This window comes from Nelumbo lutea, chromosome 2, assembly GCF_056320005.1.
Source record: "Nelumbo lutea isolate HS-2025 chromosome 2, American lotus-T2T, whole genome shotgun sequence".
In the NCBI taxonomy this organism is placed as follows: Eukaryota; Viridiplantae; Streptophyta; class Magnoliopsida; order Proteales; family Nelumbonaceae; genus Nelumbo; species Nelumbo lutea.
The window spans coordinates 110,789,727-110,817,115 of NC_142685.1; the positions used below are offsets into that span (position 1 = coordinate 110,789,727).

Genomic DNA, 27,389 nt, shown 5'->3' on the forward strand with positions numbered 1-27,389 from the left:
ATTGTAATTTTTGTAATAAATTAAAATTAGAAATTAAAAATAATAAATGAATAAGAAAGAAAATAAGAAATTCCTGAAAACATCAAAACACCATAAAATATATTGGCGAGTTGTGAGGACAAAAATGATTTGGAAATGCATATATCGAACCACGTACCTCTATCAAGCAAACCGAGCAATCTACCAATTGTGCTACATCCCCATTTCTTAACTATGATAGTAATCGTTATAATAAATTAAACCTAAAAAAAAGAAAAAATAAAAATGAAAGAAAATAAGAAATTTCTAGAAAAGATCAAAATACTCTAAAATATATTGGTGAATTGTGAGGATACAAATAATTCGAGCTACGTCCCCAATCATTAATTATGATAGTAATTTTTATAATAAGTTAAAATTAGAAATTAAAAATAATAAATGAATAAAAAAGAAAATAACTATTTCCTGAAAAGATCAAAACACCATAAAATATATTGGAGAGTTGTAAGGACAAAAATGAACTGGAAATGCATGTATCGAACCACGTACCTCTAATAACCAAATCGAGCAATCTACCAATTGTGATACATCCCCATTTTTAACTATGATAGTAATCGTTATAATAAATTAAACCTAAAAAAAAGAAAAAAATAAAAATGAAAGAAAAGAAGAAATTTGTAGAAAAAATCAAAATACTCTAAATATATGGGTGAATTGTGAGGATACAAATAATTTGGAAATGCAGTGTATTGAGCCTCGTACCTCTTGCAAGCAAAGCAAGCACTCTACCATTTCAGCTACGCCCCCATTTGTTAGTTATGATGGTAATTGTTGTAATAAATTAAACCAAAAAAAAATTTAAAATAGTAAATTTATATGAAAAAAAAATAATAAATTCCTGAAAAGACCTAAACACCTTAAAACATATTGGTGAGTTGTGAAGATAAAAATAATTTTGAGATACGGGGTATCGATCCCCGTGCCTCTTGCATGTAGAGCGAGCATTCCTCCGTTTGATCAAAATGCCCATTTGCTAATTGTGAAAAAAATTGTTGTAGCAAATTAAAAATAATAATTAAATATGAAAGAAAATAAGAAATTATTGAAAATATCAAAACACCCTAAAATATATTGATGACTTATGTGGATAAAAGTAATTTGGAGATGCGGGGTATCGAACCCCATACCTCTCGCATGCAAAGCAAGCGCTCTACCATTTGAGCTACATCCCCATTTCATCATTATAATAGTAAATGTTGTAAGACATTAAAAAGAATAAATAAAAATCAAAGAAAATAAAAAATATCAGAAAAGATCAAAACACCCAAAAATATATTAGCGAGTTCTGAGGATAACAATAAGTTGGAGATGCGGGGTATCGAACCCCGTACTTCTCACATGCTAAGCGAGCGCTCTACCATTTGAGCTACATCCCCATTTGATTATTATAATAGTAAATGTTGTAAGACATTAAAAAGAATAAATAAAAATCAAAGAAAATAAAAAATTCCAGAAAAGATCAAAACACCCTAAAATATATTAGCAAGTTGTGTGGATAACAACAAGTAGGAGACGCGGGGTACCGAACCCCGTACCTCTCGCATGCTAAGCGAGCACTCTTTCATTTGAGCTACATCCCCATTTGTTAATTAAGATAGTAATTTTTGTAATAAATTACACCTAAAAATTAAAAATAATAATCAAATATATTGGTTAGTTGTGAGGATAAAAATAATTTGGAAATGCAGTGTATCGATCCCCGTACCTCTTGCATTCAAAACAAGCGCTCTAACGTTTGTGCAACATCCCCATTTGTTCATTATGATAATAATCGTTATAATAAACTAAACCGAAAAAATTTAAAATAATAAATAAAAATGATAGAAAATTAGAATTTCCTGAAAACTTCAAAACACCCTAAAATATATTGGTCAGTTGTGAAGATAAAAACAATTTGGAGATGCGGTTTATCCATCCCCGTACCTCTTGCTTGCAAAGCAAGCGCTCTACCGTTTGAGCTACGCCCCCGTTTGTTAATTATGATTGTAATTGTTTTAGTAAATTAAAAATAAAAAATAAAAATAATAAATGAATATGAAAGAAAATAAGAAATTCCTAAAAAGATCAAAATACCTTAAAATATATTGGTGAGTTGTCAGGATGAAAATAATTTGGAAATGCGGTTTATTGAACCCCATACTTGTAACATGCAAAGCGAGCCCTCTTCTATTTTTGCTACATCCCCATTTGTTAGTTATGATAGTTGTTGTTGTAATTCAAAAAATTAAAAATTAAAAATGAAAGAAAATAAGATATTCTTGTAAAGTTTAAAAACAAACTAAAAAATATTGGTGAGTTGTGAGGATAAAAATAATTTGGAAATACAATGTATCGATCCACGTACCCCTTGAATGCAAAGTAAGAGCTTTTCCGTTCGAGCTACATCCCCAGTTGTGAATTACGAAAGTAATTGTTGTAATAAATTAAAATTAAAAATTAAAAATAATAAATAAATATTAAAGAAACTAAGAAATTCCAGAAAAGTTCAACACACCTTAACATATATTGGTGAATTGTGAAGATAAAAACAATTTGGAGATGCAGAGTATCGGTTGTTGTACCTCTCGCATGCATAGCAAGCATTCTACCGTTTGAGCTACATCCCCATTTGTTAATAATGAGAGTAATTGTTGTAATAAGTTAAAAAATAGTAAATACATATGAAAGAAAATAAGAAATTCCTGAAAAGGTCAAAACACCCTGAAATATATTGATGTGTTGTGAGGATAAAAATAATTTAGAAATGCAGGGTATCGAACCCCGTACCACTAACATGCAAAGCGGGCACTCTACGGTTCGTGCTACATCCCCATTTGTTCATTATGATAATAATCGTTATAATAAACTAAACCGAAAAATTTTAAAATAAAAAATAAAAATGAAAGAAAAGAAGAAATTTGTAGAAAAGATAAAAATACTCAAAAATATATTGTTGAATTGTGAGGATAAAAATAATTTGGAAATGCGGTGTATCGAGCCTCGTACCTCTTGCAAGCAAAGCAAGCACTCTACCGTTTCAGCTACGTCCCCATTTGATAATTATGATGGTAATGATGTAATAAATTAAACCAAAAAAAAATTTAAATATAAATGTATATGAAAAAAATAATAAATTCCTGAAAAGATCAAAACACCTTAAAACATATTGGTGAGTTGTTAAGATAAAAATAATTTAGAAATACGGGGTATCGATCCCCATACCTCTTGCATGTAGAGCGAGCGTTCCTCCATTTGAGCAAAATGACCACTTGCTAATTGTGATAAAAATTGTTGTAATAAATTAAAAATAATAATTAAATATGAAAGAAAATGAGAAATGCCTGAAAATATCAAAATACCCTAAAATATATAGATGACTTATGAGGATAAAAGTAATTTGGAGATGCGGGGTATCGAACCCCGTACCTCTCGCATGCAAAGCGACCGCTCTACCACTTGAGCTACATCCCCATTTGACTATTATAATAGTAAATGTTGTAAGACATTAAAAAGAATAAATAAAAATAAAAGAAAATAAAAAATTCCAGAAAAGATCAAAACACCCTAAAATATATTAGCGAGTTCTGAGGATAACAATAAGTTGGTGATGCGGGGTATCGAACCCCGTACCTCTCGCATGCAAAGCAAGCGCTCTACCGTTTGAGCTACGCCCCCGTTTGTTAATTATGAATGTAATTGTATTAATGCATTAAAATTAAAAATTAAGAATAATAAATGAATATGAAAGAAAATAATAAATTCCTAAAAAGATCAAAACACCTTAAAATATATTGGTGATTTGTCAGGAAAAAAATAATTTGGAAATGCGGTTTATCGAACCCCATACTTCTAACATGCAAAGCGAGTCCTCTTCTGTTTGGCTACATCCCCATTTGTTAGTTATGAAAGTTGCTGTTGTAATACAAAAAATTAAAAATTAAAAATAATAAATAAAAATGAAAGAAAATAAGATATTCTTGTAAAGTTTAAAAACACCCTAAAATATATTGGTGAGTGGTGAGGATAAAAATAATTTGGAAATGCAATGTATCGATCCACGTACCCCATGAATGCAAAGTAAGCGCGCTACCGTTCGAGCTACATCCCCAGTTGTTAATTACGAAAGTAATTGTTGTAATAAATTAAAATTAAAAATTAAAAATAATAAATAAATATTAAAGAAAATAAGAAATGCAGAAGAGTTCAACACACCATAACATATATTGGTGAAAGCAAGCATTCTACCGTTTGTGCTACATCCCCATTTGTTAATAATGAGAGTAATTGTTGTAATAAGTTAAAGAATAGTAAATACAAATGAAAGAAAATAAGAAATTCCTGAAAAGGACAAAACACCCCGAAATATATTGATGTGTTGTGAGGATAAAAATAATTTAGAAATGCGTGGTATCGAACCCCGTACCATTAACATGCAAAGCAGGCACTCTACGGTTTGTGCTACATACCCATTTGTTATCTATGATAATAATTGTTTCAATACAGTAAAATTAAAAATTGAAAATAATAAATAAATATGAATGAAAATAAGAAATTCTTGAAAATTATTAGAACACCCTAAATTTTATTGCTGAGTTGTCAGGTAAAAATATTTTAGAGATGCGGGGTATTGAAGCTCGTACATCTCGCATGTTAAGCGAGCGCTCTACCAATTCAGCTACATCCCCATTTGATAATTAAGATAGTAATTGTTGTAATATATTAAAATTTGATAAATTCAAAATAATAAATAAGAATGAAAGAAAATAAGAAATTCCTGAAAATATCAAATCACCCTAAAATATATTGTTCATTTGTGACGATAAAAATAATTTGGAGATGCAGTGTACCGAAACCCATACCTCTCGCATGCAAAACAAGCGCTCTACCATTTAAGCTACATCCCCATTTGTTAATTATGATGGTAATTGTTATAATAAATTAAAACCAAAAAATTAAAAATAATAAAGAAAAATCAAAGAAAATAAGAAATTCTTAAAAAGATCAAGACACTCTAAAATATATTGATGAGTTGGGAGGATAAAAATAACTATGAGATGCGGGGTATCGAAGATCGAAACTCTCACATGCAAAGCGAGCAGTCTACTTTATGAGCTACGTCCCCATTCCTTAATTATGATAGTGATATTTATTATAAATTAAAATTAAAAATTAAAAAATAATAAATAACAAAAATAAATAAAAGAAAATAATAAATTCCCCAAAATATCAACACACCCTAAAACATATTGGTGAGTTGAGAGTATAAAAATAATTTTCTGATGGGGGGTAACGAACCTCGAACCTCTTGTATGCAAAGCAAGAGCTCTACTATTTGAGCTACGTCCCCAATCATTAATTATGATAGTGATTTTTGTAATAAGTTAAAATTAGAAATTAAAAATAATAAATGAATAAAAAAGAAAATAAGGATTTCCTGAAAAGATCAAAACACCATAAAATATATTGGAGAGTTGTGAGGACAAAAATGATTTGGAAATGCATGTATCGAACCACGTACCTCTAATAACCAAATCGAGCAATCTACCATTTGTGATACATCCCCATTTCTTAACTATGATAGTAATCGTTATAATAAATTAAACTTAAAAAAATAAAAAAAATAAAAATGAAAGAAAAGAAGAAATTTGTAGAAAAAATCAAAATACTCTAAATATATTGGTGAATTGTGAGGATACAAATAATTTGGAAATGCGGTGTGTCGAGCCTCGTACCTCTTGCAAGCAAAGCAAGCACTCTACCATTTCAGCTACGTCCCCATTTGTTAATTATGATGGTAATTGTTGTAATAAATTAAACCAAAAAAATTTAAAATAGTAAATGTATATGAAGAAAAATAATAAATTCCTGAAAAGATCTAAACACCTTAAAACATATTGGTGAGTTGTGAAGATAAAAATAATTTCGAGATACGGGGTATCGATCCCTGTGCCTCTTGCATGTAGAGCGAGCATTCCTCTGTTTGATCAAAATGCCCATTTGCTAATTGTGAAAAAAATTGTTGTAGCAAATTAAAAATAATAATTAAATATGAAAGAAAATAAGAAATTATTGAAAATATCAAAACACCCTAAAATATATTGATGACTTATGGGGATAAAAGTAATTTGGAGATGCGGGGTATCGAACCCCGTACCTCTCGCATGCAAAGCGAGCGCTCTACCATTTGAGCTACATCCCCATTTGATTATTATAAAAGTAAATATTGTAAGACATTAAAAAGAATAAATAAAAATCAAAGAAAATAAAAAATTCCAGAAAAGATCAAAACACCCTAAAATATATTAGCGAGTTCTGAGGATAACAATAAGTTGGTAATGTGGGGTTTCGAACCCCGTACCTCTCGCATGCTAAGCGAGCACACTTCCATTTGAACTACATCCCCATGTGTTAATTAAGATAGTAATTGTTGTAATAAATTACATTTAAAAATTAAAAATAATAATCAAATATATTGGTGAGTTGTGAGGATAAAAATAAATTGGAAATGCGGTGTATCGATCCGCGTACCTCTTGCATGCAAAGCAAGCGCTCTAACGTTTGAGCAACATCCCCATTTGTTCATTATGATAATAATCGTTATAATAAACTAAACCGAAAAATTTTAAAAGAATAAATAAAAATGATAGAAAATTAGAATTTCCTGAAAACATCAAAACACCCTGAAATATATTGGTCAGTTGTGAGGATAAAAACAATTTGGAGATGCGGGGTGTCGAACCCCGTACCTCTCGCATGCAAAGCGAGCGCTCTACCATTTGAGCTACATCCCCATTTGATTATTATAATAGTAAATGTTGTAAGACATTGAAAAGAATAAATAAAAATCAAAGAAAATAAAAAATTCCAGAAAAGATCAAAACAACCTAAAATATATTAGCGAGTTCTGAGGATAACAATAAGTTGGAGATGCGGGGTATCGATCCCCGTACCTCTCGCATGCTAAGCGAGCACTCTTCCATTTGAGCTACATCCCCAATTGTTAATTATTATAGTAATTGTTGTAATAAATTACACTTAAAAATAAAAAATAATAATCAAATATAGTGGTGAGTTGTGAGGATAAAAATAAATTGGAAATGCGGTGTATCGATCCCCGTACCTCTTGCATGCAAAGCAAGCGCTCTAACGTTTGAGGAACATCCCCATTTGTTCATTATCATAATAATCGTTATAATAAACTAAACCGAAAAATTTTAAAAGAATAAATAAAAATGATAGAAAATTAGAATTTCCTGAAAACATCAAAACACCCTGAAATATATTGGTCAGTTGTGAGGATAAAAACAATTTGGAGATGCGGGGTGTCGAACCCCGTACCTCTCGCATGCAAAGCGAGCGCTCTACCATTTGAGCTACATCCCCATTTGATTATTATAATAGTAAATGTTGTAAGACATTGAAAAGAATAAATAAAAATCAAAGAAAATAAAAAATTCCAGAAAAGATCAAAACAACCTAAAATATATTAGCGAGTTCTGAGGATAACAATAAGTTGGAGATGCGGGGTATCGATCCCCATACCTCTCGCATGCTAAGCGAGCACTCTTCCATTTGAGCTACATCCCCATTTGTTAATTATTATAGTAATTGTTGTAATAAATTACATTTAAAAATTAAAAATAATAATCAAATATATTGGTGAGTTGTGAGGATAAAAATAAATTGGAAATGCGGTGTATCGATCCCCGTACCTCTTGCATGCAAAGCAAGCGCTCTAACGTTTGAGCAACATCCCCATTTGTTCATTATCATAATAATCGTTATAATAAACTAAACCGAAAAATTTTAAAAGAATAAATAAAAATGATAGAAAATTAGAATTTCCTGAAAACATCAAAACACCCTGAAATATATTGGTCAGTTGTGAGGATAAAAACAATTTGGAGATGCGGGGTGTCGAACCCCGTACCTCTCGCATGCAAAGCGAGCGCTCTACCATTTGAGCTACATCCCCATTTGATTATTATAATAGTAAATGTTGTAAGACATTGAAAAGAATAAATAAAAATCAAAGAAAATAAAAAATTCCAGAAAAGATCAAAACAACCTAAAATATATTAGCGAGTTCTGAGGATAACAATAAGTTGGAGATGCGGGGTATCGATCCCCATACCTCTCGCATGCTAAGCGAGCACTCTTCCATTTGAGCTACATCCCCATTTGTTAATTATTATAGTAATTGTTGTAATAAATTACATTTAAAAATTAAAAATAATAATCAAATATATTGGTGAGTTGTGAGGATAAAAATAAATTGGAAATGCGGTGTATCGATCCCCGTACCTCTTGCATGCAAAGCAAGCGCTCTAACGTTTGAGCAACATCCCCATTTGTTCATTATGATAATAATCGTTATAATAAACTAAACCGAAAAATTTTAAAAGAATAAATAAAAATGATAGAAAATTAGAATTTCCTGAAAACATCAAAACACCCTGAAATATATTGGTCAGTTGTGAGGATAAAAACAATTTGGAGATGCGGGGTGTCGAACCCCGTACCTCTCGCATGCAAAGCGAGCGCTCTACCATTTGAGCTACATCCCCATTTGATTATTATAATAGTAAATGTTGTAAGACATTGAAAAGAATAAATAAAAATCAAAGAAAATAAAAAATTCCAGAAAAGATCAAAACAATCTAAAATATATTAGCGAGTTCTGAGGATAACAATAAGTTGGAGATGCGGGGTATCGATCCCCGTACCTCTCGCATGCTAAGCGAGCACTCTTCCATTTGAGCTACATCCCCATTTGTTAATTATTATAGTAATTGTTGTAATAAATTACATTTAAAAATTAAAAATAATAATCAAATATATTGGTGAGTTGTGAGGATAAAAATAAATTGGAAATGCGGTGTATCGATCCCCGTACCTCTTGCATGCAAAGCAAGCGGTCTAACGTTTGAGCAACATCCCCGTTTGTTAATAATGAGAATAATTGTTTTAATAAGTAAAAAAAATAATAAATACATATGAAAGAAAATAAGAAATTCCTGAAAAGGTCAAAACACCCTGAAATATATTGATGTGTTGTGAAGATAAAAATAATTTAGAAATACAGGGTATCGAACCCCGTACAACTAACATGCAAAGCGGGCACTCTACGGTTCGTGCTACATACCCATTTGTTATCTCTGATAATAATTGTTGCAATACAATAAAATTAGAAATTAAAAATAATAAATAAATATGAAAGAAAAAAGAAATTCTTGAAAATTATTAAAACACCCTAAAATATATTAGCTAGTTCTGAGGATAACAATAAGTTGGAGATGTGGGGTTTCGAACCCCGTACCTCTCGCATGCTAAGCGAGCGCTCTACCATTTGAACTATTTCCCGATTTGTTAATTATGATAGTAACTGTTATAATAAATTAAAACTAAAAAATTAAAAATAACAAAGAAAAATCAAAGAAAATAAGAAATCCTTAAAAAGATCAAAAAACTCTAAAATATATTGGTGAGTTGGGAGGATAAAATTAACTTTGAGATGCGGGGTATCGGAGATCGAAACTCTCGCATGCAAAGCGAGCAGTCTTCTATTTGAGCTACGTCCCCATTCCTTAATTATGATAGTGAACCTCTAATAACCAAATCGAGCAATCTACCATTTGTGATACATCCCCATTTTTAACTATGATAGTAATCATTATAATAAATTAAACCTAAAAAAAAGAAAAAAATAAAAATGAAAGAAAAGAAGAAATTTGTTTAAAAAATCAAAATACTCTAAATATATTGGTGAATTGTGAGGATACAAATAATTTGGAAATGCGGTGTATTGAGCCTCGTACCTCTTGCAAGCAAAGCAAGCACTCTACCATTTCAGCTACGTCCCCATTTGTTAATTATGATGGTAATTGTTGTAATAAATTAAACCAAAAAAAAATTAAAATAGTAAATGTATATGAAAAAAAAAAAAAATTCCTGAAAAGACCTAAACACCTTAAAACATATTGGTGAGTTGTGAAGATAAATATAATTTTGAGATACGGGGTATCGATCCCCGATCCTCTTGCATGTAGAGCGAGCATTCCTCCGTTTGATCAAAATGCCCATTTGCTAATTGTGAAAAAAATTGTTGTAGCAAAATAAAAATAATAATTAAATATGAAAGAAAATAAGAAATGCCTGAAAATATCAAAACACCCTAAAATATATTGATGACTTATGGGGATAAAAGTAATTTGGAGATGCGGGGTATCAAACCCCGTACCTCTCGCATGCAAAGCGAGTGCTCTACCATTTGAGCTACATCCCCATTTGATCATTATAATAGTAAATGTTGTAAGACATTAAAAAGAATAAATAAAAATAAAAGAAAATAAAAAATTCCAGAAAAGATCAAAACACCCTAAAATATATTAGCGAGTTCTGAGGATAACAATAAGTTGGAGATGTGGGGTATCGAACCCCGTACTTCTCACATGCTAAGCGAGGGATCTACCATTTGAGCTACATCCCCATTTGATTATTATAATAGTAAATGTTGTAAAACATTAAAAAGAATAAATAAAAATCAAAAAAATAAAAAATTCCAGAAAAGATCAAAACACCCTAAAATATATTAGCAAGTTGTGTGGATAACAATAAGTAGGAGATGCGGGGTACCGAACCCCGTACCTCTCGCATGCTAAGCGAGCACTCTTTCATTTGAGCTACATCCCCATTTGTTAATTAAGATAGTAATTGTTGTAATAAATTACACCTAAAAATTAAAAATAATAATCAAATATATTGGTGAGTTGTGAGGATAAAAATAATTTGGAAATGCAGTGTATCGATCCCCGTACCTCTTGCATGCAAAGCAAGCGCTCTAACGTTTGTGCAACATCCCCATTTGTTCATTATGATAATAATCGTTATAATAAACTAAACCGAAAAAATTTAAAATAATAAATAAAAATGATAGAAAATTAGAATTTCCTGAAAACTTCAAAACACCCTAAAATATATTGGTCAGTTGTGAAGATAAAAACAATTTGGAGATGCGGTTTATCCATCCTCGTACCTCTTGCTTGCAAAGCAAGCGCTCTACCGTTTGAGCTACGACCCCGTTTGTTAATAATGATTGTAATTGTTTTAGTAAATTAAAAATAAAAAATAAAAATAATAAATGAATATGAATGAAAATAAGAAATTCCTAAAAAATCGAAACACCTAAAATATATTGGTGAGTTGTGAGGATAAAAATAATTTCAAAATGCGGTTTATCGAACCCCATACTTCTAACATGCAAAGCGAGCCCTCTTCTATTTTTGCTACATCCCCATTTGTTAGTTATGATAGTTGCTGTTGTAATACAAAAAATTAAAAATTAAAAATAATAAATAAAAACAAAAGAAAATAAGATATTCTTGAAAAGTTTAAAAACACCCTAAAATATATTGGTGAGTTGTGAGGGTAAAAATAATTTGGAAATGCAATGTATCGATCCACGTACCCCTTGAATGCAAAGTAAGCGCTTTACCGTTCGAGCTACATCCCCAGTTGTTAATTACGAAAGTAATTGTTGTAATAAATTAAAATTAAAAATTAAAATTAATAAATAAATATTAAAAAAATAAGAAATTCCATAAAAGTTCAACACACCTTAACATATATTGGTGAATTGTGAAGATAAAAACAATTTGGAGATGCGGAGTATCGGTTGATGTACCTCTCGCATGCATAGCAAGCATTCTACCGTTTGAGCTACATCCCCATTTGTTAATAATGAGAGTAATTATTGTAATAAGTTTAAAAATAATAAATACATATGAAAGAAAATAAGAAATTCCTGAAAACATCAAAACACCCTGAAATATATTGGTCAGTTGTGAGGATAAAAACAATTTGGAGATGCGGGGTATCGAACCCCGTACCTCTCACATGCAAAGCGAGCACTCTACCATTTGAGCTACATCCCCATTTGATTATTATAATAGTAAATGTTGTAAAACATTGAAAAGAATAAATAAAAATCAAAGAAAATAAAAAATTCCAGAAAAGATCAAAACAACCTAAAATATATTAGCGAGTTCTGAGGATAACAATAAGTTGGAGATGCGGGGTATCGATCCCCGTACCTCTCGCATGCTAAGCGAGCACTCTTCCATTTGAGCTACATCCCCATTTGTTAATTATTATAGTAATTGTTGTAATAAATTACACTTAAAATTAAAAAATAATAATCAAATATAGTGGTGAGTTGTGAGGATAAAAATAAATTTGAAATGCGGTGTATCGATCCCCGTACCTCTTGCATGCAAAGCAAGCGCTCTAACGTTTGAGCAACATCCCCATTTGTTCATTATCATAATAATCGTTATAATAAACTAAACCGAAAATTTTTAAAAGGATAAATAAAAATGATAGAAAATTAGAATTTCCTGAAAACATCAAAACACCCTGAAATATATTGGTCAGTTGTGAGGATAAAAACAATTTGGAGATGCGGTTTATCCATCCCCGTACCTCTTGCTTGCAAAGCAAGCGCTCTACAGTTTGAGCTACGCCCCCGTTTGTTAATTATGATTGTATTTGCATTAATAAATTAAAATTAAAAATTAAAAATAATAAATGAATATGAATGAAAATAAGAAATTCCTAAAAAATCGAAACACCTAAAATATATTGGTGAGTTGTCAGGATAAAAATAATTTCGAAATGCGGTTTATCGAACCCCATACTTCTAACAATCAAAGCGAGCCCTCTTCTATTTTTGCTACATCCCCATTTGTTAGTTATGATAGTTGCTGTTGTAATAAAAAAAATTAAAAATTAAAAATAAGAAATAAAAACGAAAGAAAATAAGATATTATTGTAAAGTTTAAAAACACACTAAAATAGATTGGTGAGTTGTGAGGATAAAAATAATTTGGAAATGCAATGTATCGATCCGCATACCCCCTGAATGCAAAGTAAGCGCTTTACCGTTCGAACTACATCCCCAGTTGTTAATTATGAAAGTAATTGTTGTAATAAATTAAAATTAAAAATTAAAATTAATAAATAAATATTAAAAAAATAAGAAATTCCATAAAAGTTCAACACACCTTAACATATATTGGTGAATTGTGAAGATAAAAACAATTTGGAGATGCGGAGTATCGGTTGATGTACCTCTCGCATGCATAGCAAGCATTCTACCGTTTGAGCTACATCCCCATTTGTTAATAATGAGAGTAATTGTTGTAATAAGTTTAAAAATAGTAAATACATATGAAAGAAAATAAGAAATTCCTGAAAAGGTCAAAACACCCTGAAATATATTGATGTGTTGTGAGGATAAAAATAATTTAGAAATGCAGGGTATCGAACCCCGTACCACTAACATGCAAAGCGGGCACTCTATGGTTCGTGCTACATACCCATTTGTTATCTATGATAGTAATCGTTATAATAAACTAAACCTAATAAAAAATAAAAAATAAAAATGAAAGAAAAGAAGAAATTTGTAGAAAAGATAAAAATACTCTAAAATATATTGTTGAATTGTGAGGATAAAAATAATTTGAAAATGAGGTGTATCGAGCCTCGTACCTCTTGCAAGCAAAGCAAGCACTCTACCGTTTCAGCTACGTTCCCATTTGTTAATTATGATGGTAATGATGTAATAAATTAAACCAAAAAAAATTAAAATAATAAATGTAAATGAAAAAAATAATAAATTCCTGAGAAGATCAAAACACCTTAAAACATATTGGTGAATTGTTAAGATAAAAATAATTTAGAGATACGGGATATTGATCCCCATACCACTTGCAGGAAGAGCGAGCGTTCCTCCATTTGAGCAAAATGACCATTTGCTAATTGTGATAAAAATTGTTGTAATGAATTAAAAATAATAATTAAATATGAAAGAAAATAAGAAATGCCTGAAAATATCAAAATACCCTAAAATATATAGATGACTTATGAGGATAAAAGTAATTTGGAGATGCGGGGTATCGAACCCCGTACCTCTCGCATGCAAAGCGAGCGCTCTACCATTTGAGCTACATCCCCTTTTGACTATTATAATAGTAAATGTTGTAAGACATTAAAAAGAATAAATAAAAATCAAAGAAAATAAAAAATTCCAGAAAAGATCAAAACACCCTAAAATATATTAGCGAGTTCTGAGGATAACAATAAGTTGGTGATGCGGGGTATCGAACCCCGTACCTCTCGTTTGCAAAGCAAGCGCTCTACCGTTTGAGCTACGCCCCCGTTTGTTAATTATGAATGTAATTGTATTAATGAATTAAAATTAAAAATTAAGAATAATAAATGAATATGAAAGAAAATAAGAAATTCCTAAAAAGATCAAAACACCTTAAAATATATTGGTGATTTGTCAGGAAAAAAATAATTTGGAAATGCGGTTTATCGAACCCCATACTTCTAACATGCAATGCGAGTCCTCTACTGTTTGGCTACATCCCCATTTGTTAGTTATGAAAGTTGTTGTTGTAATACAAAAAATTAAAAATTAAAAATAATAAATAAAAATGAAAGAAAATAAGATATTCTTGTAAAGTTTAAAAACACCCTAAAATATATTGGTGAGTGATGAGGATAAAAATAATTTGGAAATGCAATGTATCGATCCACGTACCCCTTGAATGCAAAGTAAGCGCGCTACCGTTCGAGCTACATCCCCAGTTGTTAATTATAAAATTAATTGTTGTAATAAATTAAAATTAAAAATTAAAAATAATAAATAAATATTAATGAAAATAAGAAATGCAGAAGAGTTCAACACACCATAACATATATTGGTGAAATCAAGCATTCTACCGTTTGTTCTACATCCCCATTTGTTAATAATGAGAGTAATTGTTGTAATAAGTTAAAGAATAGTAAATACAAATGAAAGAAAATAAGAAATTCCTGAAAAGGACAAAACACCCTGAAATATATTGATGTGTTGTGAGGATAAAATTAATTTAGAAATGCGTGGTATCGAACCCCGTACCATTAACATGCAAAGCGGGCACTCTACGGTTTGTGCTACATACCCATTTGTTATATATGATAATAATTGTTTCAATACAGTAAAATTAAAAATTAAAAATAATAAATAAATATGAATGAAAATAAGAAATTCTTGAAAATTATTAAAACACCCTAAATTTTATTGCTGAGTTGTGAGGTAAAAATATTTTAGTGATGCGGGGTATTGAAGCTCGTACATCTCGCATGTTAAGCGAGCGCTCTACCAATTCAGCTACATCCCCATTTGATAATTAAGATAGTAATTGTTGTAATATATTAAAATTTGATAAATTCAAAATAATAAAGAAGAATGAAAGAGAATAAGAAATTCCTGAAAATATCAAATCACCCTAAAATATATTGTTCATTTGTGACGATAAAAATAATTTGGAGATGCAGTGTACCGAAACCCATACCTCTCGCATGCAAAACAAGCGCTCTACCATTTAAGCTACATCCCCATTTGTTAATTATGATGGTAATTGTTATAATAAATTAAAACCAAAAAATTAAAAATAATAAAGAAAAATCAAAGAAAATAAGAAATTATTAAGAAGATCAAGACACTCTAAAATATATTGATGAGTTGGGAGGATAAAAATAACTATGAGATGCGGGGTATCGAAGATCGAAACTCTCACATGCAAAGCGAGCAGTCTACTATATGAGCTACGTCCCCATTCCTTAATTATGATAGTGAAATTTATAATAAATTAAAATTAAAAATTAAAAAATAATAAATAACAAAAATAAATAAAAGAAAATAATAAATTCCCCAAAATATCAAAACACCCTAAAACATATTGGTGAGTTGAGAGTATAAAAATAATTTTCTGATGGGGGGTAACGAACCTCGAACCTCTTGTATGCAAAGCAAGAGCTCTACTATTTGAGCTACGTCCCCAATCATTAATTATGATAGTAATTTTTGTAATAAGTTAAAATTAGAAATTAAAAATAATAAATGAATAAAAAAGAAAATAAGAATTTCATAAAAAGATCAAAACACCATAAAATATATTGGAGAGTTGTGAGGACAATAATGATTTGGAAATGCATGTATCGAACCACGTACCTCTAATAACCTAATCGAGCAATCTACCATTTGTGATACATCCCCATTTCTTAACTATGATAGTAATCGTTATAATAAATTAAACCTAAAAAAAGTAAAAAAATAAAAATGAAAGAAAAGAAGAAATTTGTAGAAAAAATCAAAATACTCTAAATATATTGGTGAATTGTGAGGATACAAATAATTTGGAAATGCGGTGTATCGAGCCTCGTACCTCTTGCAAGCAAAGCAAGCACTCTACCATTTCAGCTACGTCCCCATTTGTTAATTATGATGGTAATTGTTGTAATAAATTAAACCAAAAAAATTTAAAATAGTAAATGTATATGAAGAAAAATAATAAATTCCTGAAAAGATCTAAACACCTTAAAACATATTGGTGAGTTGTGAAGATAAAAATAATTTTGAGATACGGGGTATCGATCCCCGTGCCTCTTGCATGTAGAGCGAGCATTCCTCCGTTTGATCAAAATGCCCATTAGCTAATTGTGAAAAAAATTGTTGTAGCAAATTAAAAATAATAATTAAATATGAAAGAAAATAAGAAATTATTGAAAATATCAAAACACCCTAAAATATATTGATGACTTATGGGGAAAAAAGTAATTTGGAGATGCGGGGAATCGAACCACGTACCTCTCGCATGCAAAGCGAGCGCTCTACCATTTGAGATACATCCCCATTTGATTATTATAATAGTAAATGTTGTAAGACATTAAAAAGAATAAATAAAAATCAAAGAAAATAAAAAATTCCAGAAAAGATCAAAACACCCTAAATTATATTAGCGAGTTCTGAGGATAACAATAAGTTGGTAATGTGGGGTTTTGAACCCCGTACCTCTCGCATGCTAACCGAGCACACTTCCATTTGAACTACATCCCCATTTGTTAATTAAGATAGTAATTGTTGTAATAAATTACATTTAAAAATTAAAAATAATAATCAAATATATTGGTGAGTTGTGAGGATAAAAATAAATTGGAAATGCGGTGTATCGATCCCCGTACCTCTTGCATGCAAAGCAAGCGCTCTAACGTTTGTGCAACATCCCCATTTGTTCATTATGATAATAATCGTTATAATAAACTAAACCGAAAAATTTTAAAAGGATAAATAAAAATGATAGAAAATTAGAATTTCCTGAAAACATCAAAACACCCTGAATAATATTGGTCAGTTGTGAGGATAAAAACAATTTGGAGATGCGGGGTGTCGAACCCCGTACCTCTCGCATGCAAAGCGAGCGCTCTACCATTTGAGCTACATCCCCATTTGATTATTATAATAGTAAATGTTGTAAGACATTAAAAAGAATAAATAAAAATCAAAGAAAATAAAAAATTCCAGAAAAGATCAAAACACCCTAAAATATATTAGCGAGTTCTGAGGATAACAATAAGTTGGTAATGTGGGGTTTCGAACCCCGTACCTCTCGCATGCTAAGCGAGCACACTTCCATTTGAACTACATCCCCATTTGTTAATTAAGATAGTAACTGTTATAATAAATTAAAACTAAAAAATTAAAAATAACAAAGAAAAATCAAAGAAAATAAGAAATCCTTAAAAAGATCAAAAAACTCTAAAATATATTGGTGAGTTGGGAGGATAAAATTAACTTTGAGATGCGGGGTATCGGAGATCGAAACTCTCGCATGCAAAGCGAGCAGTCTACTATTTGAGCTACGTCCCCATTCCTTAATTATGATAGTGATATTTATAATAAATTAATATTAAAATATAACAAATAAAAATAAAGGAAAATAATAAATTCCCCAAATGATCAAAACACCCTAAAACATATTGGTGAGTTGAGAGTATAAAAATAATTTTCATATGGGGGGTAACGAACCACGAACCTCTTGCATGCAAAGCAAGAGCTCTACTATTTGAGCTACGTCCCCAATCATTATTTATGATTGTAATTTTTGTAATAAGTTAAAATTAGAAATTAAAAATAATAAATGAATAAGAAAGAAAATAAGAAATTCCTGAAAACATCAAAACACCATAAAATATATTGGCGAGTTGTGAGGACAAAAATGATTTGGAAATGCATATATCGAACCACGTACCTCTATCAAGCAAAGCGAGCAATCTACCATTTGTGCTACATCCCCATTTCTTAACTATGATAGTAATCGTTATAATAAATTAAACCTAAAAAAAAGAAAAATGAAAAATGAAAGAAAATAAGAAATTTCTAGAATAGATCAAAATACTCTAAAATATATTGGTGAATTGTGAGGATACAAATAATTTGAGCTACGTCCCCAATCATTAATTATGATAATAATTTTTATAATAAGTTAAAATTAGAAATTAAAAATAATAAATGAATAAAAAAGAAAATAAGAATTTCCTGAAAGAAAATAAGAAATGCCTGAAAATATCAAAACACCCAAAAATATATTGATGACTTATGGGGATAAAAGTAATTTGGAGATGCAGGGTATCGAACCCCGTACCACTCGCATGCAAAGCGAGCGCTCTACCATTTGAGCTACATCCCCATTTGATCATTATAATAGTAAATGTTGTAAGACATTAAAAAGAATAAATAAAAATCAAAGAAAATAAAAAATTCCAGAAAAGATCAAAACACCCTAAAATATATTAGCGAGTTCTGAGGATAACAATAAGTTGGAGATGCGGGGTATCGAACCCCATACTTCTCACATGCTAAGCGAGCGCTCTACCATTTGAGCTACATCCCCATTTGATTATTATAATAGTAAATGTTGTAAAACATTAAAAAGAATAAATAAAAATCAAAGAAAATAAAAAATTCCAGAAAAGATCAAAACACCCTAAAATAAATTAGCAAGTTGTGTGGATAACAATAAGTAGGAGACGCGGGGTACCGAACCCCGTACCTCTCGCATGCTAAGCGAGCACTCTTTCATTTGAGCTACATCCCCATTTGTTAATTACGATAGTAATTGTTGTAATAAATTACACCTAAAAATTAAAAATAATAATCAAATATATTGGTGAGTTGTGAGGATAAAAATAATTTGGAAATGCAGTGTATCGATCCCCGTACCTCTTGCATGCAAAGCAAGCGCTCTAACGTTTATGCAACATCCCCATTTGTTCATTATGATAATAATCGTTATAATAAACTAAACCGAAAAAAATTAAAATAATAAATAAAAATGATAGAAAATTAGAATTTCCTGAAAAATTCAAAACACCCTAAAATATAATGGTCAGTTGTGAAGATAAAAACAATTTGGAGATGCGGTTTATCCATCCCCGTACCTCTTGCTTGCAAAGCAAGGGCGCTACCGTTTGAGCTACGCCCCTGTTTGTTAATTATGATTGTAATTGTTTTAGTAAATTAAAAATAAAAAATAAAAATAATAAATGAATATGAAAGAAAATAAGAAATTCCTAAAAAGATCAAAATACCTTAAAATATATTGGTGATTTGTCAGGAAAAAATTAATTTGGAAATGCGGTTTATCGAACCCCATACTTCTAACATGCAAAGCGAGTCCTCTTCTGTTTGGCTACATCCCCATTTGTTAGTTATGAAAGTTGCTGTTGTAATACAAAAAATTAAAAATTAAAAATAATAAATAAAAATGAAAGAAAATAAGATATTCTTGTAAAGTTTAAAAACACCCTAAAATATATTGGTGAGTGATGAGGATAAAAATAATTTGGAAATGCAATGTATCGATCCACGTACCCCTTGAATGCAAAGTAAGCGCGCTACCGTTCGAGCTACATCCCCAGTTGTTAATTATAAAAGTAATTGTTGTAATAAATTAAAATTAAAAATTAAAAATAATAAATAAATATTAAAGAAAATAAGAAATGCAGAAGAGTTCAACACACCATAACATATATTGGTGAAAGCAAGCATTCTACCGTTTGTGCTACATCCCCATTTGTTAATAATGAGAGTAATTGTTGTAATAAGTTAAAGAATAGTAAATACAAATGAAAGAAAATAAGAAATTCCTGAAAAGGACAAAACACCCCGAAATATATTGATGTGTTGTGAGGATAAAAATAATTTAGAAATGCGTGGTATCGAACCCCGTACCATTAACATGCAAAGCGGGCACTCTACGGTTTGTGCTACATACCCATTTGTTATCTATGATAATAATTGTTTCAATACAGTAAAATTAAAAATTAAAAATAATAAATAAATATGAATGAAAATAAGAAATTCTTGAAAATTATTAAAACACCCTAAATTTTATTGCTGAGTTGTGAGGTAAAAATATTTTAGAGATGCAGGGTATTGAAGCTCGTACATCTCGCATGTTAAGCGAGCGCTCTACCAATTCAGCTACATCCCCATTTGATAATTAAGATAGTAATTGTTGTAATATATTAAAATTTGATAAATTCAAAATAATAAATAAGAATGAAAGAGAATAAGAAATTCCTGAAAATATCAAATCACCCTAAAATATATTGTTCATTTGTGACGAGAAAAATAATTTGGAGATGCAGTGTACCGAAACCCATACCTCTCGCATGCAAAACAAGCGCTCTACCATTTAAGCTACATCCCCATTTGTTAATTATGATGGTAATTGTTATAATAAATTAAAACCAAAAAATTAAAAATAATAAAGAAAAATCAAAGAAAATAAGAAATTCTTAAGAAGATCAAGACACTCTAAAATATATTGAAGAGTTGGGAGGATAAAAATAACTATGAGATGCGGGGTATCGAAGATCGAAACTCTCACATGCAAAGCGAGCAGTCTACTATATGAGCTACGTCCCCATTCCTTAATTATGATAGTGATATTTATAATAAATTAAAATTAAAAATTAAAAAATAATAAATAACAAAAATAAATAAAAGAAAATAATAAATTCCCCAAAATATCAAAACACCCTAAAACATATTGGTGAGTTGAGAGTATAAAAATAATTTTCTGGTGAGGGGTAACGAACCTCGAACCTCTTGTATGCAAAGCAAGAGCTCTACTATTTGAGCTACGTCCCCAATCATTAATTATGATAGTAATTTTTGTAATAAGTTAAAATTAGAAATTAAAAATTATAAATGAATAAAAAAGAAAATAAGAATTTCCTGAAAAGATCAAAACACCATAAAATATATTGGAGAGTTGTGAGGACAAAAATGATTTGGAAATGCATGTATCGAACCACGTACCTCTAATAACCTAATCGAGCAATCTACCATTTGTGATACATCCCCATTTCTTAACTATGATAGTAATCGTTATAATAAATTAAACCTAAAAAAAAATAAAAAAAATAAAAATGAAAGAAAAGAAGAAATTTGTAGAAAAAATCAAAATACTCTAAATATATTGGTGAATTGTGAGGATACAAATAATTTGGAAATGCGGTGTATCGAGCCTCGTACCTCTTGCAAGCAAAGCAAGCACTCTACCATTTCAGCTACGTCCCCATTTGTTAATTATGATGGTAATTGTTGTAATAAATTAAACCAAAAAAATTTAAAATAGTAAATGCATATGAAGAAAAATAATAAATTCCTGAAAAGATCTAAACACCTTAAAACATATTGGTGAGTTGTGAGGATAAAAATAATTTGGAAAAGCAATGTATCGATCCACATACCCCCTGAATGCAAAGTAAGCGCTTTACCGTTCGAACTACATCCCCAGTTGTTAATTACGAAAGTAATTGTTGTAATAAATTAAAATTAAAAATTAAAATTAATAAATAAATATTAAAAAAATAAGAAATTCCATAAAAGTTCAACACACCTTAACATATATTGGTGAATTGTGAAGATAAAAACAATTTGGAGATGCGGAGTATCGGTTGATGTACCTCTCGCATGCATTGCAAGCATTCTACCGTTTGAGCTACATCCCCATTTGTTAATAATGAGAGTAATTGTTGTAATAAGTTAAAAAATAGTAAATACATATGAAAGAAAATAAGAAATTCCTGAAAAGGTCAAAACACCCTGAAATATATTGATGTGTTGTGAGGATGAAAATAATTTAGAAATGCAGGGTATCGAACCCCGTACCACTAACATGCAAAGCGGGCACTCTACGGTTCGTGCTACATACCCATTTGTTATCTATGATAGTAATCGTTATAATAAACTAAACCTAATAAAAAATAAAAAATAAAAATGAAAGAAAAGAAGAAATTTGTAGAAAAGATAAAAATACTCTAAAATATATTGTTGAATTGTGAGGATAAAAATAATTTGGAAATGCGGTGTATCGAGCCTCGTACCTCTTGCAAGAAAAGCAAGCACTCTACCGTTTCAGCTACGTTCCCATTTGTTAATTTTGATGGTAATGATGTAATAAATTAAACCAAAAAAAATTAAAATAATAAATGTATATGGAAAAAATAATAAATTCCTGAAAAGATCAAAACACCTTAAAACATATTGGTGAATTGTTAAGATAAAAATAATTTAGAGATACGGGGTATCGATCCCCGTACCTCTTAAATGTAGAGCGAACGTTCCTCCATTTGAGCAAAATGATCATTTGCTAATTGTGATAAAAATTGTTGTAATAAATTAAAAATAATAATTAAATATGAAAGAAAATAAGAAATGCCTGAAAATATCAAAATACCCTAAAATATATTGATGACTTATGAGGATAAAAGTAATTTGGAGATGCGGGGTATCGAACCCCGTACCTCTCGCATGCAAAGCGAGCGCTCTACCATTTGAGCTACATCCCCATTTGACTATTATAATAGTAAATGTTGTAAGACATTAACCCCGTACCATTAACATGCAAAGCGGGCACTCTACGGTTTGTGCTACATACCCATTTGTTATCTATGATAATAATTGTTTCAATACAGTGAAATTAAAAATTAAAAATAATAAATAAATATGAATGAAAATAAGAAATTTTTGAAAATTATTAAAACACCCTAAATTTTATTGCTGAGTTGTGAGGTAAAAATATTTTAGAGATGCGGGGTATTGAAGCTCGTACATCTCGCATGTTAAGCGAGCGCTCTACCAATTCAGCTACATCCCCATTTGATAATTAAGATAGTAATTGTTGTAATATATTAAAATTTGATAAATTCAAAATAATAAATAAGAATGAAAGAGAATAAGAAATTCCTGAAAATATCAAATCACCCTAAAATATATTGTTCATTTGTGACGATAAAAATAATTTGGAGATGCAGTGTACCGAAACCCATACCTCTCGCATGCAAAACAAGCGCTCTACCATTTAAGCTACATCCCCATTTGTTAATTATGATGGTAATTGTTATAATAAATTAAAACCAAAAAATTAAAAATAATAAAGAAAAATCAAAAAAAATAAGAAATTCTTAAGAAGATCAAGACACTCTAAAATATATTGATGAATTGGGAGGATAAAAATAACTATGAGATGCAGGGTATCGAAGATCGAAACTCTCACATGCAAAGCGAGCAGTCTACTATATGAGCTACGTCCACATTCCATAATTATGATATTGATATTTATAATAAATTAAAATTAAAAATTAAAAAATAATAAATAACAAAAATAAATTAAAGAAAATAATAAATTCCCCAAAATATCAAAACACCCTAAAACATATTGGTGAGTTGAGAGTATAAAAATAATTTTCTGATGGGGGGTAACGAACCTCGAACCTCTTGTATGCAAAGCAAGAGCTCTACTATTTGAGCTACGTCCCCAATCATTAATTATGATAGTAATTTTTGTAATAAGTTAAAATTAGAAATTAAAAATAATAAATGAATAAAAAAGAAAATAAGAATTTCATAAAAAGATCAAAACACCATAAAATATATTGGAGAGTTGTGAGGACAATAATGATTTGGAAATGCATGTATCGAACCACGTACCTCTAATAACCAAATCGAGCAATCTACCATTTGTGATACATCCCCATTTCTTAACTTTGATAGTAATCGTTATAATAAATTAAACCTAAAAAAAAAAAAAAATAAAAATGAAAGAAAAGAAGAAATTTGTAGAAAAAATCAAAATACTCTAAATATATTGGTGAATTGTGAGGATACAAATAATTTGGAAATGCGGTGTATCGAGCCTCGTACCTCTTGCAAGCAAAGCAAGCACTCTACCATTTCAGCTACGTCCCCATTTGTTAATTATGATGGTAATTGTTGTAATAAATTAAACCAAAAAAATTTAAAATAGTAAATGTATATGAAGAAAAATAATAAATTCCTGAAAAGATCTAAACACCTTAAAACATATTGGTGAGTTGTGAAGATAAAAATAATTTCGAGATACGGGGTATCGATCCCCGTGCCTCTTGCATGTAGAGCGAGCATTCCTCCGTTTGATCAAAATGCCCATTAGCTAATTGTGAAAAAAATTGTTGTAGCAAATTAAAAATAATAATTAAATATGAAAGAAAATAAGAAATTATTGAAAATATCAAAACACCCTAAAATATATTGATGACTTAAGGGGATAAAACTAATTTGGTGATGCGGGGAATCGAACCACGTACCTCTCGCATGCAAAGCGAGCGCTCTACCATTTGAGCTACATCCCCATTTGATTATTATAATAGTAAATGTTGTAAGACATTAAAAAGAATAAATAAAAATCAAAGAAAATAAAAAATTCCAAAAAAGATCAAAACACCCTAAATTATATTAGCGAGTTCTGAGGATAACAATAAGTTGGTAATGTGGGGTTTTGAACCCCGTACCTCTCGCATGCTAAGCGAGCACACTTCCATTTGAACTACATCCCCATTTGTTAATTAAGATAGTAATTGTTGTAATAAATTACATTTAAAAATTAAAAATAATAATCAAATATATTGGTGAGTTGTGAGGATAAAAATAAATTGGAAATGCGGTGTATCGATCCCCGTACCTCTTGCATGCAAAGCAAGCGCTCTAACGTTTGAGCAACATCCATATTTGTTCATTATGATAATAATCGTTATAATAAACTAAACCGAAAAATTTTAAAAGAATAAATAAAAATGATAGAAAATTAGAATTTCCTGAAAACATCAAAACACCCTGAAATATATTGGTCAGTTGTGAGGAAAAAAACAATTTGGTGATGCGGTTTATCCATCCCCGTACCTCTTGCTTGCAAAGCAAGCCCTCTTCTATTTTTGCTACATCCACATTTGTTGGTTATGATAGTTGCTGTTGTAATACAAAAATTAAAAATTAAAAATAAGATATAAAAATGAAAGAAAAAAAGATATTCTTGTAAAGTTTAAAACACACTAAAATAGATTGGTGAGTTGTGAGGATAAAAATAATTTGGAAATGCAATGTATCGATCCACATACCCCATGAATGCAAAGTAAGCGCTTTACCGTTCGAGCTACATCCCCAGTTGTTAATTACGAAAGTAATTGTTGTAATAAATTAAAATTAAAACTTAAAATTAATAATTAGATATTAAAAAAATTAGAGATTCCAGAATGGTTCAACACACCTTAACATATATTGGTGAATTGTGAAGATAAAAACAATTTGGAGATGCGGAGTATCGGTTGATGTACATCTCGCATGCATAGCAAGCATTCTACCGTTTGAGCTACATCCCCATTTGTTAATAATGAGAATAATTGTTTTAATAAGTAAAAAAAATAATAAATACATATGAAAGAAAATAAGAAATTCCTGAAAAGGTCAAAACACCCTGAAATATATTGATGTGTTGTGAAGATAAAAATAATTTCGAAATACAGGGTATCGAACCTCGTACCACTAAGATGCAAAGCGGGCACTCTACGGTTCGTGCTACATACCCATTTGTTATCTATGATAATAATTGTTGCAATACAATTAAATTAGAAATTAAAAATAATAAATAAATATGAAAGAAAAAAGAAATTCTTGAAAATTATTAAAACACCCTAAAATATATTAGCGAGTTCTGAGGATAACAATAAGTTGGAGATGTGGGGTTTCGAACCCCGTACCTCTCGCATGCTAAGCGAGCGCTCTACCATTTCAACTACTTCCCGATTTGTTAATTATGATAGTAACTGTTATAATAAATTAAAACTAAAAAATTAAAAATAACAAAGAAAAATCAAAGAAAATAAGAAATCCTTAAAAAGATCAAAAAACTCTAAAATATATTGGTGAGTTGGGAGGATAAAATTAACTTTGAGATGCAGGGTATCGGAGATCGAAACTCTCGCATGCAAAGCGACAGTCTACTATTTGAGCTACGTCCCCATTCCTTAATTATGATAGTGATATTTATAATAAATTAATATTAAAATATAACAAATAAAAATAAAGGAAAATAATAAATTCCCCAAAAGATCAAAACACCCTAAAACATATTGGTGAGTTGAGAGTATAAAAATAATTTTCAGATGGGGGGTAACGAACCTCGAACCTCTTGCATGCAAAGAAAGAGCTCTACTATTTGAGCTACGTCCCCAATCGTTATTTTTGATTGTAATTTTTGTAATAAGTTAAAATTAGAAATTAAAAATAATAAATGAATAAGAAAGAAAATAAGAAATTCCTGAAAACATCAAAACACCATAAAATATATTGGCGAGTTGTGAGGACAAAAATGATTTGGAAATGCATATATCGAACCACGTACCTCTATCAAGCAAAGCGAGCAATCTACCATTTGTGCTACATCCCCATTTCTTAACTATGATAGTAATCGTTATAATAAATTAAACCTACAAAAATTAAAAAATAAAAATGAAAGAAAATAAGAAATTTCTAGAAAATATCAAAATACTCTAAAATATATAGGTGAATTGTGAGGATACAAATAATTTGAGCTACGTCCCCAATCATTAATTATGATAGTAATTTTTATAATAAGTTAAAATTAGAAATTAAAAATAATAAATGAATAAAAAAGAAAATAAGAATTTCCTGAAAAGATCAAAACACCATAAAATATATTGGAGAGTTGGGAGGACAAAAATGATTTGGAAATGTATGTATCGAACCACGTACCTCTAATAACCAAATCGAGCAATCTACCATTTGTGATACATCCCCACTTTTAACTATGATAGTAATCGTTATAATAAGTGGTGATGTGGGGTATCGAACCCCGTACCTCTCGCATGCTAACCAAGCACATTTCCATTTGAACTACATCCCCATTTGTTAATTAAGATAGTAATTGTTGTAATAAATTACATTTAAAAATTAAAAATAATAATCAAATATATTGGTGAGTTGTGAGGATAAAAATAAATTGGAAATGCGGTGTATCGATCCCCGTACCTCTTGCATGCAAAGCAAGCGCTCTAACGTTTGAGCAACATCCCCATTTGTTCATTATGATAATAATCGTTATATTAAACTAAACCAAAAAATTTTAAAAGAATAAATA

At 30.0% G+C, this 27,389-nt stretch overlaps 9 non-coding genes across 9 annotated transcripts; all 9 read right to left on the reverse strand.

The window, feature by feature from the left end:
- Positions 1 to 6,144: 6,144 nt before the first annotated feature.
- Positions 6,145 to 6,217, reverse strand: TRNAA-UGC (transfer RNA alanine (anticodon UGC)). Its single transcript has one exon. It is a non-coding gene; the product is annotated as a tRNA-Ala (tRNA).
- Positions 6,218 to 6,736: 519 nt separating this feature from the next.
- Positions 6,737 to 6,809, reverse strand: TRNAA-UGC (transfer RNA alanine (anticodon UGC)). Its single transcript has one exon. It is a non-coding gene; the product is annotated as a tRNA-Ala (tRNA).
- A 519-nt stretch (positions 6,810 to 7,328) lies between these two features.
- On the reverse strand, positions 7,329 to 7,401 carry TRNAA-UGC (transfer RNA alanine (anticodon UGC)). Its single transcript has one exon. It is a non-coding gene; the product is annotated as a tRNA-Ala (tRNA).
- Positions 7,402 to 7,920: 519 nt separating this feature from the next.
- On the reverse strand, positions 7,921 to 7,993 carry TRNAA-UGC (transfer RNA alanine (anticodon UGC)). The gene has a single exon. It is a non-coding gene; the product is annotated as a tRNA-Ala (tRNA).
- A 519-nt stretch (positions 7,994 to 8,512) lies between these two features.
- Positions 8,513 to 8,585, reverse strand: TRNAA-UGC (transfer RNA alanine (anticodon UGC)). Its single transcript has one exon. It is a non-coding gene; the product is annotated as a tRNA-Ala (tRNA).
- A 5,373-nt stretch (positions 8,586 to 13,958) lies between these two features.
- On the reverse strand, positions 13,959 to 14,031 carry TRNAA-UGC (transfer RNA alanine (anticodon UGC)). The gene has a single exon. It is a non-coding gene; the product is annotated as a tRNA-Ala (tRNA).
- A 3,247-nt stretch (positions 14,032 to 17,278) lies between these two features.
- On the reverse strand, positions 17,279 to 17,351 carry TRNAA-UGC (transfer RNA alanine (anticodon UGC)). Its single transcript has one exon. It is a non-coding gene; the product is annotated as a tRNA-Ala (tRNA).
- Positions 17,352 to 18,520: 1,169 nt separating this feature from the next.
- TRNAA-UGC (transfer RNA alanine (anticodon UGC)) lies at positions 18,521 to 18,593 on the reverse strand. Its single transcript has one exon. It is a non-coding gene; the product is annotated as a tRNA-Ala (tRNA).
- Positions 18,594 to 22,694: 4,101 nt separating this feature from the next.
- TRNAA-UGC (transfer RNA alanine (anticodon UGC)) lies at positions 22,695 to 22,767 on the reverse strand. The gene has a single exon. It is a non-coding gene; the product is annotated as a tRNA-Ala (tRNA).
- Positions 22,768 to 27,389: the final 4,622 nt, after the last annotated feature.